The sequence below is a fragment of the Puma concolor genome, chromosome A3 (assembly GCF_028749965.1).
Source record: "Puma concolor isolate L17-30 chromosome A3, mPumCon1.1.hap2, whole genome shotgun sequence".
Classification (NCBI taxonomy): Eukaryota; Metazoa; Chordata; class Mammalia; order Carnivora; family Felidae; genus Puma; species Puma concolor.
The window spans coordinates 24,909,170-24,924,199 of record NC_141669.1 but is presented as its reverse complement, the minus strand read 5'-3'; the positions used below and the strand labels follow the sequence as shown (position 1 = coordinate 24,924,199).

Genomic DNA, 15,030 nt, shown 5'->3' with positions numbered 1-15,030 from the left:
CACCTAGAGATGGAGAAGGACACGGCAGACTCAGTTTTCAGACTTATCCACATAGAAAAGATTCCCTACCCGCCCCCCAAAGGAAGCCCTCACTACTCAAGAGAGGATACCTGCTCGTGGTGTCACATAACCATCTACTAGAGCCAAACAAAAGCAAGTTAGTTACTGCATTAAGCCTAAAAGGCAAGGGCTGACCTCTAGAACATACTCCATTTAATATTTTGGACTCTAAACAAAATGGTAATTCATTTTTAACATAAAGATTCAAAAAGAACCACATGACCTGGGAATGCAAGCTGGTGCAGCCACTCTGGAAAACAGTATGGAGGTTCCTCAAAAAACTAAAAATAGAACTACCCTACAACCCAGCATTTGCACTCCTAGGCATTTATCCACAGGATACAGGGGTGGTGTTTCGAAGGGACACATGCACCCCCATGTTTATAGCAGCACTATCAACAATAGCTAAAGTATGGAAAGAGTCCAAATGCCCATCGATGGATGAATAAAGAAGGTGTAGCATGTGTATACATATATGTACATACACACACACACACACACACACACACACACACACACACACACAATGGAGTATTACTCAGCAGTCAAAAAGAAGGATATCTTGCCATTTGCAACTATGTGGATGGAATTGGAGGGTATCATGCTAAGTGAAATTAGAGAAAGACAAAAATCATATGACTTCACTCCTATGAGGACTTTAAGAGATAAAATAGATGAACATAAGGTAAGGGAAACAAAAATAATATACAAATAGGGAGGGGAATAAAACATAAGAGACTCATAAATATGGAGAACAAACTGAGGGTTGCTGGAGGGATTGTGGGAGGGGGGATGCGCTAAATGGGTAAGGGGCACTAAGGAATCTACTCCTGAAACCATTGTTTCAATTAGCACTATATGCTAATTTGGATGTAAATTAAAAATAAAATTATAAAAAGAAAGAAAGAAAGAAAGAAAGAACGAACGAACCACATGACCAAATACCAAACAGAAATGCTAGGTCTTGTTCTTTGACAGAAAAGGACCATTTTATTACCTATCAACAGGAAACTTACAATGCATCTAACAGAAGTGTTTATTTTTTCAAGGAAAAGTTATGGAACAACCACAGAACATTTCAACAACACAACATAAACAGAACAACCATAATCAATTCAGAAAATCTTCCTGTTCAGATACATGAAGCAGGATAAACGCTTCAAGCACAGACACCATTACACAGATTTTACTCAAAGCTTTTACAGTCCAGCTTTTAGAAAGTACATTCAATAACTAGGAACTACGATTTTAATGGCCCACACTTCAGAAGCATCACAACTTATTTTACCCCACAATGTACATATTATAGAGGTGGCTTTTAGACAACAGGCTTGAGCACTGGAAACTTCATCAAGGCGAAAGGGCCCACAGAGACCCCCCTGGCTGAATACAGACATGCCCATCAAGCCACCCACTTCCAAATACTCATAGGCCATAACTATCCAAAGGACTGCTTACAACCAGACAGTTACCAAAAAAGGGAAAATTCCCCATGTTCCCATACCTCCTCACCTTCCCCCTTTAATAACAGCCCTCACCTCCTGCCTCATGGCAGACAGCCTCTCCTCTGTTGTCCTGCCTGCTGCTCCCTTGAGGTATATTCAGTACGTTTCTATCCCTTTGTTCTGTCTTGGGCAAATCCTTTCACAGCCCATGCCACTATCCCCCACCCAAACATCGCCCCACATCTAGAGGCCCCCATGTGACTGGCATAGACACCACACATATCATCACCTCCTCTTGTTGCTAGCATCCCAGAACAAAGTCTCAACTCTGTCTTTCAGCCAGTGAGGGTGAGAAATGGAGGAAGAAAGGGAAAGCAGGGAGTGGGAACAGCATACTGGGCTAGTCAGATGGTTCCTGGTATCAAAAGGATACAATGGGCCCATGGGAATGACACATTCTAGTACTGACTGCGTTAATGAACAGGCTTATTGACTCAGGAATCTGAGAGACTGTGCTGGCTGCAGTGCTAAGTAAGGACGGGAATGTCAGAAGAGTGTGGTAAGAGCCCAGCGTGTCCCATGTTTCCAAACTCCAGACTGAAAGGGAGGCAGCACTGTTAAACCGGCCATGTCCTTGGAGTTTGGGTTTTTCCCAGATAGCAACACCTCTAGACAGAATATAGAGTGAGGGCAAAATCCAAGCCTAGATCCCAACCTCCAACGGGAATGGGGTAAGGGACAGCTCCCTGCCCCACACTCCACAACATCTGATGTATTCAAGTTCCAAAGACTGCTAGAGGAACTCGAAGATGTTCCGAAAGAAAGCAGGTATGACACACTATCCCCACTTCCTGGACTCTGGGTCTAAGGCCAAATTAAAAGGACGATTCTACTCTGCACACAGAAAATGTCTGCATCAGGCAGATGGTTGTTTTTGTTTATAGTAGTACTTAATTCCATTAGAGTATGTAAACCAATTATAACTATAGTTATCTACCTACATATAAACTCCTTGTTCGCATGGGGGGCATCTTGCATCGTGGTTTATTTTCATTATCCTAAGCTAACAGTAGTGAGGATGCCCTTGGCTCAAACCACCCCCTAACTTGCTCCAAATACATAACCCACAGAAAGCCAAGCTACTCCCCCAACCCACTGCTAATTTCTGACAGGCTTAAATTCTCTCAGCCTCTGAAGATCCCCTCTCAATCAATTCACCAATGCTACCTTACTCCCAACACCTGAACCCCCAAAGCCCCCAAAATTCCTGAAGTAAAACATTTGTAAATACTGAGGGTCGGAGAGAATAGTCAATGTAAGTAACAGATATCCTTGAGCCATCTCTCCAGTTCCTCCCTCTTCTCTCACCTCAAGTCCTACTCCCCCAAAAAATCACCTTGGAAACCCCAAATGGTTACCCCTAGATTAAGCAAAATTCAGCCCTTTCCGGTTCTACTTACTTGTGAGCATTCCCAGTCCATCAAGGTGCTGAGCTCTAAATTTAGCCTTCCTTCTATCAAGAGCTACCCTCCAAATTTTTTTAAGGCAAAAAGATAATATTTTTGTTACCTTGTTAAGCCACATTTCCAGCCCTAATGCTTCTTCCTAGTACAAAGGAAAGCAAAACAGGATCTCCATGACCAATGTTTACTGAATTAAATTACCAGGCCACTGTTGTAAGGAACTGCTCATCAGATCAGACTGTCCACTTCCCTTTCTCAGAGCAGCAAGGTCACGTGCATGTTTAAAATGTCCTCACTTCCAAAAGCAACTGTTATCAGTTGCTTTGCTTCATTCTTTCCAATTATCACCAGTGAAATCTAGGACCTAACAATCAAGAAAAAATCCCTTCATTTTTTGTTACAAATTAAGAACTTACGTCTCAGGAAAATAAAATCAGTTGTTCACAGTCTTCTGAATTTTTTTTAATGTTTATTTTTGAGGGGGGGAAGAGGGAGGGAGGGAGAGAGAGAGGGAAAATGAACATGAGCGGCGGAGGGGCAGAGAGAGGGAGACACAGAATCCAAAGCAGGCTCCAGGCTCCGAGCTGTCAGCACAGAGCCCGACTTGGGGCTCACAAGCCGTGAGATCATGACCTGAGCTGAATCGAACACTCAACAGACTGAGCCTCCCAGGCGCCCCAATTGTCCACAGTCTTCTAATAACAAAACAGTTCTTCAGATGTAGGAGGTACTGTGAGAAGGGTGTGACATCTCTCTTAAGCCTCACAACCACCACAGCAGAAAAAGCACCGAGGCTACTCCCAGTGGTTAAACAGGTTAAAAAACAAAATCCCCTGCTCCGAATCACAAGGACAGGAAATTCTACCAAGGGATTCAAGCCCATCAGGCTAAATTCACAGTTCAAGCTGTTAATGGATTATTTAAACAAATAAAAAGATAACTTGGTGTCTTCCATGCAAATATAAAATGAATACCTGTCTATGATTTTACTTTACTAATTATGGCCCAAATAAGATGTTCCATCTGGCTCAAAAGTGAATCCAAAAAGCACAAACATATAGGCAATCAGAAATGGTGAAACGAGGGACACCTGGGTGGCGACTGCAGTTCAGGTCATGATCTCGAAGTGTGTGGGTTCGAGATCCACAGCGGGCTCTGTGCTGACAGCTGAGAATCTGGGGCCTGCTTTGGATTCTGTGTCTCCCTCTCTCTCTGCCCCTTTCCTACTTGCGCTCTGTCTCTCTGTCTCTCTCAAAAAGAAATAAACATTTAAAAAAAAAATGGTGAAACGAATTTGCTTAATAGATCCAAAACTTGGCCTCTTACAGAAGAGAGGAAAAGAGATAAATTGTATCTCCAAACAAAAAATTCATATGCATGTCTTCAGAACAAGAATAATTTGCAGCACCTCGATGGCTCAGTCAGTTGAGTGACTGACTCCTGGTTTCGGCTCAGGTCGTGATCTCACAGTTCATGGGTTCGAGCCCCGAGTTGGGCTTCGTGCTGGCAGTTTGGACACTGCTTGGGATTCTCTCTCTTTCCCTCTCTCTCTGCCTCTCCCTTGATCACTCACCCTCGCTCTCCTTCTCAAAATACATAAACAAACTTTAAAAAAAAAAAAAAGAATTTGCATTGCTGTCAGTTACTGACAACTTACGAAGTTGTAAAATAAATGAAAAAACAAAAGCTGCAGACCCCACAGGCTAAACCTACCGGAAAAGTGCTCCAGACATCACACGGTTTCCAACGAAGACCCCAGTAATCCTCTGGGTTACTGAAAGACTTTCACAGAATTTCCTTACATAGCTCTTAATCACTATGCACAATGCCTATTTCTCCTTTTAGAAAAGAATCCACAGCTTCAAGGTTTCCAACAACCTCTAGAAAAACGGAGTCCTCTCCAGAAAACTAATCTTCCACTAAGATAACATTTTCTCTGTCACATACTAAGCCAGAAATTTAGATTCACTATGAATTTATAAATGTATATATACATACACATGCACATGCACATATGCACATGCACACACACACATACAAATACAGAAATAATCCACTAGATTGTCAAATTTCTTAAGAGATCTAGAACGAATGAAGGCATGGTTTTACTGAACAAAGACACAAGGAATTACTCTCTGGAGAAATAAAGACAGAGTTAAACTATCACTTCCAAGTAAATGACCCAAAATTAACTTCTTCAGTGTCTTACTGGTCTATTTATGTATCTTAATTTCTATCCTATGTTTTCTTCCATAAAAAAAAAAAACAATCCCAGTCCAACTTCCACCTATGGTAAAGTCGATTAGATCTGCTGCCCCTACTGTTCCAGCTAATTGCAATTGAAAAACCCTGCACAAACAAAAGAAGACTCTGAAGGTGGAGAGAGATAGGCACACCAGCTGGGAACCTGGGACCCATGGAACAACACAGTGGTGAATCTCCTGGGCTTTCCTTTTGGCTCATATACCATACGGACATGGAGTTGAAGAAGCCAGTTATCCAGAAACGCCAAAGGGGGGTAGGCAAAAAAAGTCTCTCCTCTTTCAAAGGACCAAGAAAAGAACAGCACAACAAACTTTTAGATAACAACCACTGCACTCCAGCCAAAAACCACAGACAAAACTGTGGCCCACGCCATCCACTACAGCATTGGGCAAGTAGGGAGCTAACCTTTCACTCTCACCAGGCTGTAACATTACACCTCAACATGACTCCTTCCCTTAGCCAATCCTTTACCCCTGCAGGGGTGATATCAAAGGCCAGACTTCCCTGCCAGGTAGGTTTAAGACTCCCTTCCCCAGCCACACAGTGTCTATGGAAACTATCTGTAGAGCCTGGACTTTACTCCCGTGACAGTTACAAGGCACTCCTTCCCATCCCCATGTGGGCAGTATGCGGCAAGGCCTAGTAGAGAGGCAAGACTTTCACCACCTCCATAGTGTGGGGTAGGAAAGCCACCCCTCCCAGCAAGGTCAGCGGAGGCCCATGGCAGGAAACAGTCAAGTTTGCAGAGTAGTATTCAGCGGAGGCCTAGAGGGGAACTGAAATACCCACCCCTGCCAGGCAGCAATGAGGAGCCCCACTCTGTGTGCAGGACAGACTACAACTCACCCAAAATGAAACAGGTAATTTGAAAAGCCCTGTAACCATTAGGAAAATTGAACTCATAATTAAAAACCACTGGAAAAAGAAATCTCCTGGCCCAGATTGTTTCATCAGAGAATTACACCAAATTTTTAAAAAGGAGTTAACACAATCACTTCCAGAAAATACAAGAATAGGGAGCACTTTCCAATTCCATTTATGAAGCTAGTATATTACTCCGATGCAAAAACCAGAGAAAAAATAGTACAAGAAAAATAAAACTACAGACCGATATATGAATAGAGGCACAAAAATATGTAACAATGCATTAGCAAATAAAATTCAGCAGTACATAAAAAGTTGAATTTAATCAGAGATGCGTGGTTAGTTCAATATTCAAGAATCAATCAGTGTAATCCACAATATTAACAAACTGAAAAAAAAATCCACATGACCACACTAATCTATACAGAAAAATTATCTGATAAAATTCAATGCCTGTTCATGAGATAAACTCTCAGAAAAAAACTGGAATAAAGGAGAATGTCCTCAACCGGGTAATGAGCATCTACAAAAACCCTCAGTAAACATTATTATACTTAATGATAGAAGACAAAATGCACAATCCCCAATACTGGGAATGAGGCAAGGATGTCCCCTCTCACCACTCTAGTTCACACTGTACTGGAAATACTAGTCAATGCAAGGAGACAGGAAAAGGAAATAAAAGCTACAGAGAAAAGAAGTAAAACTGTCTTTATTTGCAGAGGACATGATAGTTTACACAGAAAATCCCAAGAAATCTACTCCAAAAACCTCCCAGAATAAGTGAGTTCAACAAAGTCGTAGATACAAGACAAACATTTTTGCCTATTTTTTAATGTTTATTCCTTTATTTTTAGAGAGAGAGAGAGTGTGTGTGTGTGTGTGAGAGAGAGAATGCAGGTGCAAGTTGGTGAGGGACAGAGGGAGAAGGAGGGAGAGAACCCCAAGCAGGTTGCACACTGTCAACGCAGAGCCCAATGTGGGGCTCAAACACATGAACTGTGAAATCATGACCTGAGCCGAAGTCAAGAGTAGGACACTTAACCGACTGAGCCACCCAGGCGTCCCCAAGATAAACATTTTAAAAAGCAACTACATTTCAAGTGAAAAGGCAACCTACATGAGAAAATTTTTGTAACTTATATATGATAAGGGGTTTTGTATCTAGAATATATAAAGAACTAGTATCACTCAGTAATAAGAAAGCAAATAACCCAATTTCTTAAATGGGCAAGGGGCACCTGGGTGGCTCTGTCGGTTGAGCCTCTGACTTCATTCAGCTCAGGTCATGATCTCACTGTGTGTAAGTTAAAGCCCCACATGGGTCTCGCTGCTGACAGCACATAGTCTGCTTCGCATCCTCTGTTCCCCCTCTCTGCCCATCCCCCACACACGCTTTCTCTCTCAAAAATAAACATTAAAAAAAATTTTTTTAACGGGCAAAGGATAGGAATAGACATTTTTCCAAAGAAAACATACAAACGACTAATAAGCACATGCAAAGATGTTGGACATCATTTGCCATCAGGGAAATGCAAATCAAAACACCTCACATCTCCTGGGATGTTATAATGTAACTTCTCTATAATGTCCCTATAATCAAAAAAACAGGTAATAATAAGTGTGGGTGTGGATGTAGAGAAATGGGAACACTCACACACTGCCGAGGGATTGTAAAATGGCACAGCCTGGAGAACAGTCTGGCAGTTCCTCCAAAATTTAAATATATGTTTACCAGACGGCCCAGAAATTCAAGTTCTAGGTGAACACCAAAGAACAACTGAAACATACATGTACCCAAAAACTTGTACTTGAGTGTTCAAGGCATCATTATTCATAATAGCCAAGAAGTGTTCATCAACTGATCAACGGATAAATAAAATGTGTCCTATCCATGCCTTGGAACAGCTCATTATTCAGCCATAAGGAATGATGCACCAACACATGCTACAGCATGGACAAACCGTGAAAACATGTTGGGTGAAAGAAGCCAATCACAAAAGACCACATATTCTATGACTCCACTTACGTGAAATGTCCAGAATAGACAAATACACCAAGACAGAAAGCAGATTAGAACGTGCTTCTAAGGGGAAAGGTTGGGGGTTAGGGAAGTGTCACTGCTCATGAACAGAGGGCTTCTTTTTGAGGTGATGAAAATGTATTAAAATTAATTGTGGTAATGGTCGTACAACTCAGTGAATATATTAAAAATCACTACCAAATCCACAGCTGAGTTCTTTGCAGAAACTGACAAGCTGATTCTAAATCATATGGATTTGTTGGGGAACCAGAATAGACAACACAAACTTGAAAAAGAAGAACAAAGTGAGAACTCATACTTCCTGATTTCAAAACTTACCACAAAGCAACCGTAATTAAGACAGTGTGGCACTAGCATAAGGACAGACATAGACAATGGGATGGAGAGTTCAGAGACAAACCCATTTGTCTATAAAACCACAATATGACCCTGCGACTGCATTCCTGGGCATTTATCCCAGTGAAATGAAAACTTAAGTCCACACAAAAACCTGTATGTGAACGTTCATAACAGCTTTATTTATAACAGCCAAAAACTAGAACTAACCCAAAATACCCTTCAATGGATACATCCACACCAAATGCTAATGATCTTAAGGAATACCAAGCAAGAAAAAAGAACAAACCATTGATACAGGCAACAACATAGATGAACCTCCACGGAATTATGTTACGTAGAAAAAGACAATCCCCAAATGTTACACACTGTATAATTCCACTTATATAACATTCTTGCAATAGCAGAAATTACAGAAAGGAAGAATATATTAGTGGTTGCCAGAGAAGAGGGTGTGTGGCTATCCAAGTACCACATAAGGAATCCATATGGTGAAACTATTCTGTGTCTTGGCTGTATCAATGTCAATATTCTGGTTGCAATATTGTGCTACAATTTTGCAAGATGTTACCTTGGGGAAAAGGTACATGGGTTCCTTTTGTATTACTTCTTGCAACTGAAAGTAACTCTATAATTACCCCAAAATAAAAACTTAAAAGAAAGGCAGAGGAAGATCTGACCACATACAGAAGAAGAAAAGGCAATGTGACCACAGATGCAGGGAATAGAGTGATGTGGCCACAAACCAAGAAATGAAGGCAGTCACCAGAAACTAGAAGAGGCAGGGAACATATTTTCCCCTAGAGCCTCTGGAGGTGGCACAGTCCTCCCACACTTTGACATCAGCCAGTGAGTCTGATCTTGGACTTCTGGCCTCCAGAACTGTGAAAAAAAATTTTTTTGATGTACTAAGCCACCAAGTTTGTGGTATTTATTACAGCAACCACAAGAAACTAATATAAATACCCATCTCCTAGAAACATTATAAACAACGAACAAATATGTATGGAAAATGCCCTGACGAAGTCAGAAGCACAACTAAAAATGAGAAAAACGTACACAATGTTAGAGGGCTTAATTCAAAATAAGAATATTCATGCCCCTAGTTTTTGAGAGTTAAATAAATCTGAGATAAAAAGAGAAATAAAAATAGCTTTGGGAATAATTATGTCCCATGTAGCCTGAGTTCCCTGAAGATTAGCCCACTCAATACACAAGAACTATTTATAACAGTGGCTCTAGCAATGATTCAGTCTTGATTAACTCTGACTTCTAAGGTATTTCTTCTCAGAAGGCAAGAGAAGGTAAATTGGGCTGGTTTCACTCCAACCCTAAATAAACTCAGCAAAATAAGGTTACTCTAGCACCCCCTAGACTACTCTACATTACTTCAATCCTGCTTCTACACTTCTCTTCCGTTAGAGAAGGACAAAGCAAATATAGTTCTTCTTTGAATTTAATCAATTGGTCTTAATTAACAGCCATGCAGAAAGTACAACTTAAGTTTCTATTTGTAGTTATTCACATTAACAAGTATGTCAGTCCAGTAATTCACAAATTCTCCAGTTTGAATACTACATCATAAAATACCATTATGTACACACAGAAATAAAAACCCAGTAGTGTATGTTTACTGAATTTCACAATGATATAAAGGCACATGCAAGAGTATTAAGAGTGCCAGGGCACCCGGGTGGCTCAGTCAGTTAATCATCTGACTCTTTATTTCAGTTCAGGTCATGGTCTCACGTTCATGGATTTGAGCCCCACATTGGGCTCTGGCAGTGTGGGGCCTGCTTGGGAGTCCCTCTCTCCCCCTCTCTCTGCCCCTCCTGCATGCTTCCTCTCGCTCGCTCACGTGCTCTCTCTCTCTCCCCCTAAAATAAAAAAAACTTTAAAATATATTTTTTATATATTATATATATGTTAATGTATAAGTTTATAAATTTTTATATATATGATATATATATATAAAGAGTGCCAAAATAATCACAACACATGAAAGGGGAAAAGGGCAAAAGGATGTCTCATTTAAAAATCCACATTATAGGGGCGCCTGGGTGGCGCAGTCGGTTAAGCGTCCGACTTCAGCCAGGTCACTATCTCGCGGTCCGTGAGTTCGAGCCCCGCGTCAGGCTCTGGGCTGATGGCTCAGAGCCTGAAGCCTGTTTCCGATTCTGTGTCTCCCTCTCTCTCTGCCCCTCCCCCGTTCATGCTCTGTCTCTCTCTGTCCCAAAAATAAATAAACGTTGAAAAAAAAATTTTTAAAAAATAAAAATAAAAAAAATAAAAATCCACATTATAGGGGCACCTGGGTGACCAGGTTGGTTAACTGTCCAACTTTGGCTCAGGTCATGACCTCACGGTTCGTGGGTTTGAGCCCTGCATCGGGCTCTCCGCTGACAGCTGGGAGCCTGGAGCCTGCTTCCAATTCTGTGTCTCCCTCTCTCTCTGCCCCTCCCCCATTTGTGCTCTGTGTGTCTCTCTCAAAAATAAACATTTAAAAAATATATTAAAACTCCCACATTACAGAGAGAATCACCCTATGCAGCTAGTCAATTGTGTTCGCAAGGATATACAGGAACTTTGAGCATAACTTGTAATACAAAGCATACTCTTATTCAAATCGTAATCTCTTACACATAAGTATATTAAAGTCACATAAGTATATTTACATAAAGTATATTTTAAATTTAAACTGGATTAAAACAGGCAAAACAGCAGACTCTGGAACTAGACTACCTAGGTTCAAACCCATGTCATTTAACCTTTCTGGGCCTCAACGGTAAAACGAAGACTATAATAGTATTTACAGGGGACACTGTGAGAATTAGAGGAATTACAAACTTAACAGCATTTTAGGACTGAACCCAATATGTAGTAAGCACTCAATATTAGCTTTTACGATTATTATTAATGGCTACTAAAAGAGAGTGTCACCAAGACTGCCTATGGACCTCATGTTTTACAGCTGCCATGCTTACCTTTCATCACAGAAAATCCACAGGTGACAAGAAGTGACAAAAATCTCAGTGATCTCTGTACAGAAGGCACTGATTTATCCCCGCCCTCTAGACAGTAAATGCAAGGACAGGAATTGTGTCTTATTCAACTGTGTCCCCATCACCAAGTTCATGGTTAAGTGTCCAAAAATATTCCAGTTAAGTAAATAAACATTACCGTGTTCAAGCCACTCCACTTACCATCATTTTCCTCTGTAAGCCCACAGAGGCAGATTTTTATTTAAAGGCTATGCAATAAAAACACAATTCTAAGAAAGCACTTGTATTACAACAACAGGACAGCAGAAATAATGAGAGCCAAGACAAAGCTGCCTTCCCCAAGATACCAGAACATTCCTGTGGGGAAAGAGTTACTATCTGAGCTAAAAACAATCCCCTCTCTCCACACAAAGAAGGCTGTGAATGGCTGCAGTGCTCACTTCTCCTCCTCCTGGTTCTCTTATTCCTAACTTCTGTCATTTGCTTTGTGACACCTGTCCATACCAGGTCACCAGCTCCACGAGTTCTCCCAAGGGGATTAACTATACACTTATTTTAAAGCATAAAATGGAGGTGAGCTCTTATGTGACATGGAAAACTAGGGGTAGCTTAAGTCTTCCCTTTATTGTCCCCAGAGCAGCAACCTACTTCCAGTGAGGAAGTTAACGATTTCAGTCTTCAGAAACCTCAACTGTGAAAGTCTGCTGATAAAAGTGGCTAATCACCCCTGGTCAGCTTTCATTGATGGTGCCCCTCAGACATGCCTTCCATCTGCCTCTGGGGTTATCACAGTAGGATCTCCGTGTCCCCACTGCCAGACAGAGAGAACCAGGTAAAGACGTGATGGCTGAAAGTTCACAAAGGCCTTTTTCGAACTTTCCCTCACTGCTACTGGGAACTCACCACAGGCTTTTCGCAGCTCCATTACTTTATCCAAACCTTGCAGCCAAAGCGATCACAGGAGTCCTCGTTATCCAAGAGCAATTAGCATAGAATGGAAAAAGCCACACAGTGATTTCTCTTAAACAGAGACATTTCACAATGATGAAAAAGAGAGACTGGATTAGAATTTTCACCTCCAAAAATGAAACGAAATACAAATCAACTTATTTGCATAATGTATCTTATATTAACCAAAATTTAGGTTACACTCACAACTATGCACTAATTCTCAGGGCAAGGAATTAATAAGGGATGGGGACATAATCTTGTGGCTAAACTGTAAAACGGCATGATATGACAATCTTGATTTCACATTTGCCTTTTGCAAGACAATTATCACAAAAGAAAAATTCTAGATTTCATCATTTATTCCCCTGAAGCCTCTCATGCTCCTTTTAAATTCTTACAAAGCATCTCTCGTCATCATTCCTGCTGGTTTTCCTCATCAAGTTAATTAGCCTAACATGGCCAATTCTCACTAGCACCTCTTTAAAGGATAACAGAAAGTGCACAAATCTTAGGTGTGCAACTTGAGTTTTTACATATACATACACCCATGTAACTACTGCCCAACTCAACATACACAACATTTCCAATACCCCAAAAGGTTGCCGGAGGAACCACCGCTTCGACTTCTAGGACGGGGAAATAGCTGAACCTGTTTTGGGACTTCACTTAAATGAATCATATGGTATACAATCCTTTGTCTGGCTCCTTATGTCTACGAAATCCATTCATGTGGACGCGTGTATCAGCAGTTCATTCTTTAACTGCTTTTATAATGTTTCCTTTTATAAATATACCACAGTTGACTTGTCCATTCTACTGCTAATGTACGTTGGGTTTTACCTAATTTTTAGCAGCCACAAATAAAGGTTCTACAAACATCCTTTCACTTTTGTCTTGTTTTGTTTTTGTAGACATATAAATCCGTTCCTCTTGGATTCCAGCCATTCTAGAAGGTGTGCAGTAGCTCACTGCTTTAATTTCCATTTCTCTATTGACTAATAATGTTGAGCACCTCTTTTTTTAATGTTTTATTTATTTTTTGAGAGCAAGAGAGTGTGAATGGGTTAGCGGCAGAGAGAGAGGCGGACAGAGGATCCAAAACGGGCTCAGTGCGGACAGGCTGACAGCAGCCCAATGCAGGGCTTGCACTCACCAACGGTGAGATCGTGACCTAAGCCGAAGTCAGATGCTCAACCTGACTGAGCTACCCAGGCGCCCCTTGAGCTCCTCTGAAGGTATGTATACAGACCTTCAGAAATCCTCTAGTAGAAAGAGCCTGTTCAAAATTTCTGTATATTTTTTAATTGACTTTTTCTTATTAATTGTATACACACACACACACACACACACACACATATTTTGGGTAGGAGTCCTTGGTCAGATATATGAATTGCAAATTTCTTCTTCCAGTCTGTACTTTGCCCCTAATTTTTTTTTTTTAATGTTTATTTATGTTTGAGGGAGAGGGAGGGAGAGAGAGCAGGGGAAGGGCAGGGGCAGGAGGACAGAGGATCTGAATTGGGCTCTGCACTGACAGCAGGGAGACGGATGTAGGGCTCCGTCTCACGAACCATGAGATCATGACCTGGGCTGAAGTCAGACACTCAACAGGCTGAGCCACCCCGGCACTCCTGCCCTTCATTCTCTTAGTGGTGTAGAAGGAGAGAAGTTCTCATTTTAATTTAGTCTGAAGTCCAATTTATCAATCACTGTTACAGTCATTGCTTTCACAGTCCTTTCTAAGAATTTTACTCTAGTATTGCTAGAGTACTAGTTCTCTGACTTGTGCTTCTGGTCTGAACAGTTCTCAACCTTGCTCTGAATGCATGAAATCCTGCATCTCTGCAGGGTTTCCAACTTCACCTTGCAATCAATTTGGAACGCACTGTTCGATGCTAGACAACTCTAGGGTTATGAATGTTTGCATGGAGATCACTTTTACGACTAGAGAATTCATTTGTGATTACTTCCATATTATAATGGCCTTCTGCACAAATATATTAAAAACCTAATGTGGTGCGCCTGGGTGGCTCAGTCAGTTAAGCGTCCGCCTCGGCTCGGGTCATGATCTCACGGTTCGTGAGTTCGAGCCCCACGTCAGGCTCTGTGCTGACAGCTCAGGGCCTGGAGCCTGCTTCGGATTCTGTGTCTCCCTCTCTCTCTCTGCCCCTCCCCCCGCTCGCAATCTCTCTCTCTCTCTCTCTCTCTCTCTCAAAAACAAATAAAACATAAAAAAATGTAAAAATCTAATGTAAAAATAAATGAAAAAATGTTATTCTAACAGTTTACCCGCAACACACTTACGAGGATTCTTCCCACTCCTTTTTTGTGGCTTTGCTCCAGTGGATCCACCTTCACACTAGACCCTGCAGACTTTTATGATATGTAAGTTTTCTGTAGTCTATGAAACCAGAAGCCTAGAGGAAGTTATATGCCTGGTTCTGTTAAACTTTATTGACCCAACGACATCAAAGGGTTTACAATTCTCCTAAAACCCAGTAACAAAGAACTTTCTGCTCTACCCTTCACTAAATTAACAACGTCTCCAATCTGCAACCATATTGTTACCAAAACAACCAACACCTGTTTACTTGGTTATC

The 15,030-nt window shown here is 41.2% G+C and overlaps 1 protein-coding gene across 4 annotated transcripts in view; it reads right to left on the bottom strand.

Moving 5' to 3' along the window:
- Nucleotides 1-15,030, bottom strand: part of LCLAT1 (lysocardiolipin acyltransferase 1) — a 183,558-nt gene that overhangs the window by 165,479 nt on the left and 3,049 nt on the right. The window contains exon 1 of one of the 4 annotated variants that reach the window (XM_086700295.1): nt 3,075-10,727. The exons of the other annotated variants lie outside the window; for them this stretch is intronic. The gene's annotated coding sequence lies outside the window, so the exon portion shown is untranslated. Of the gene's footprint in view, nt 1-3,074; nt 10,728-15,030 lie in introns of those variants that run through there. 4 annotated transcript variants of the gene reach the window in all.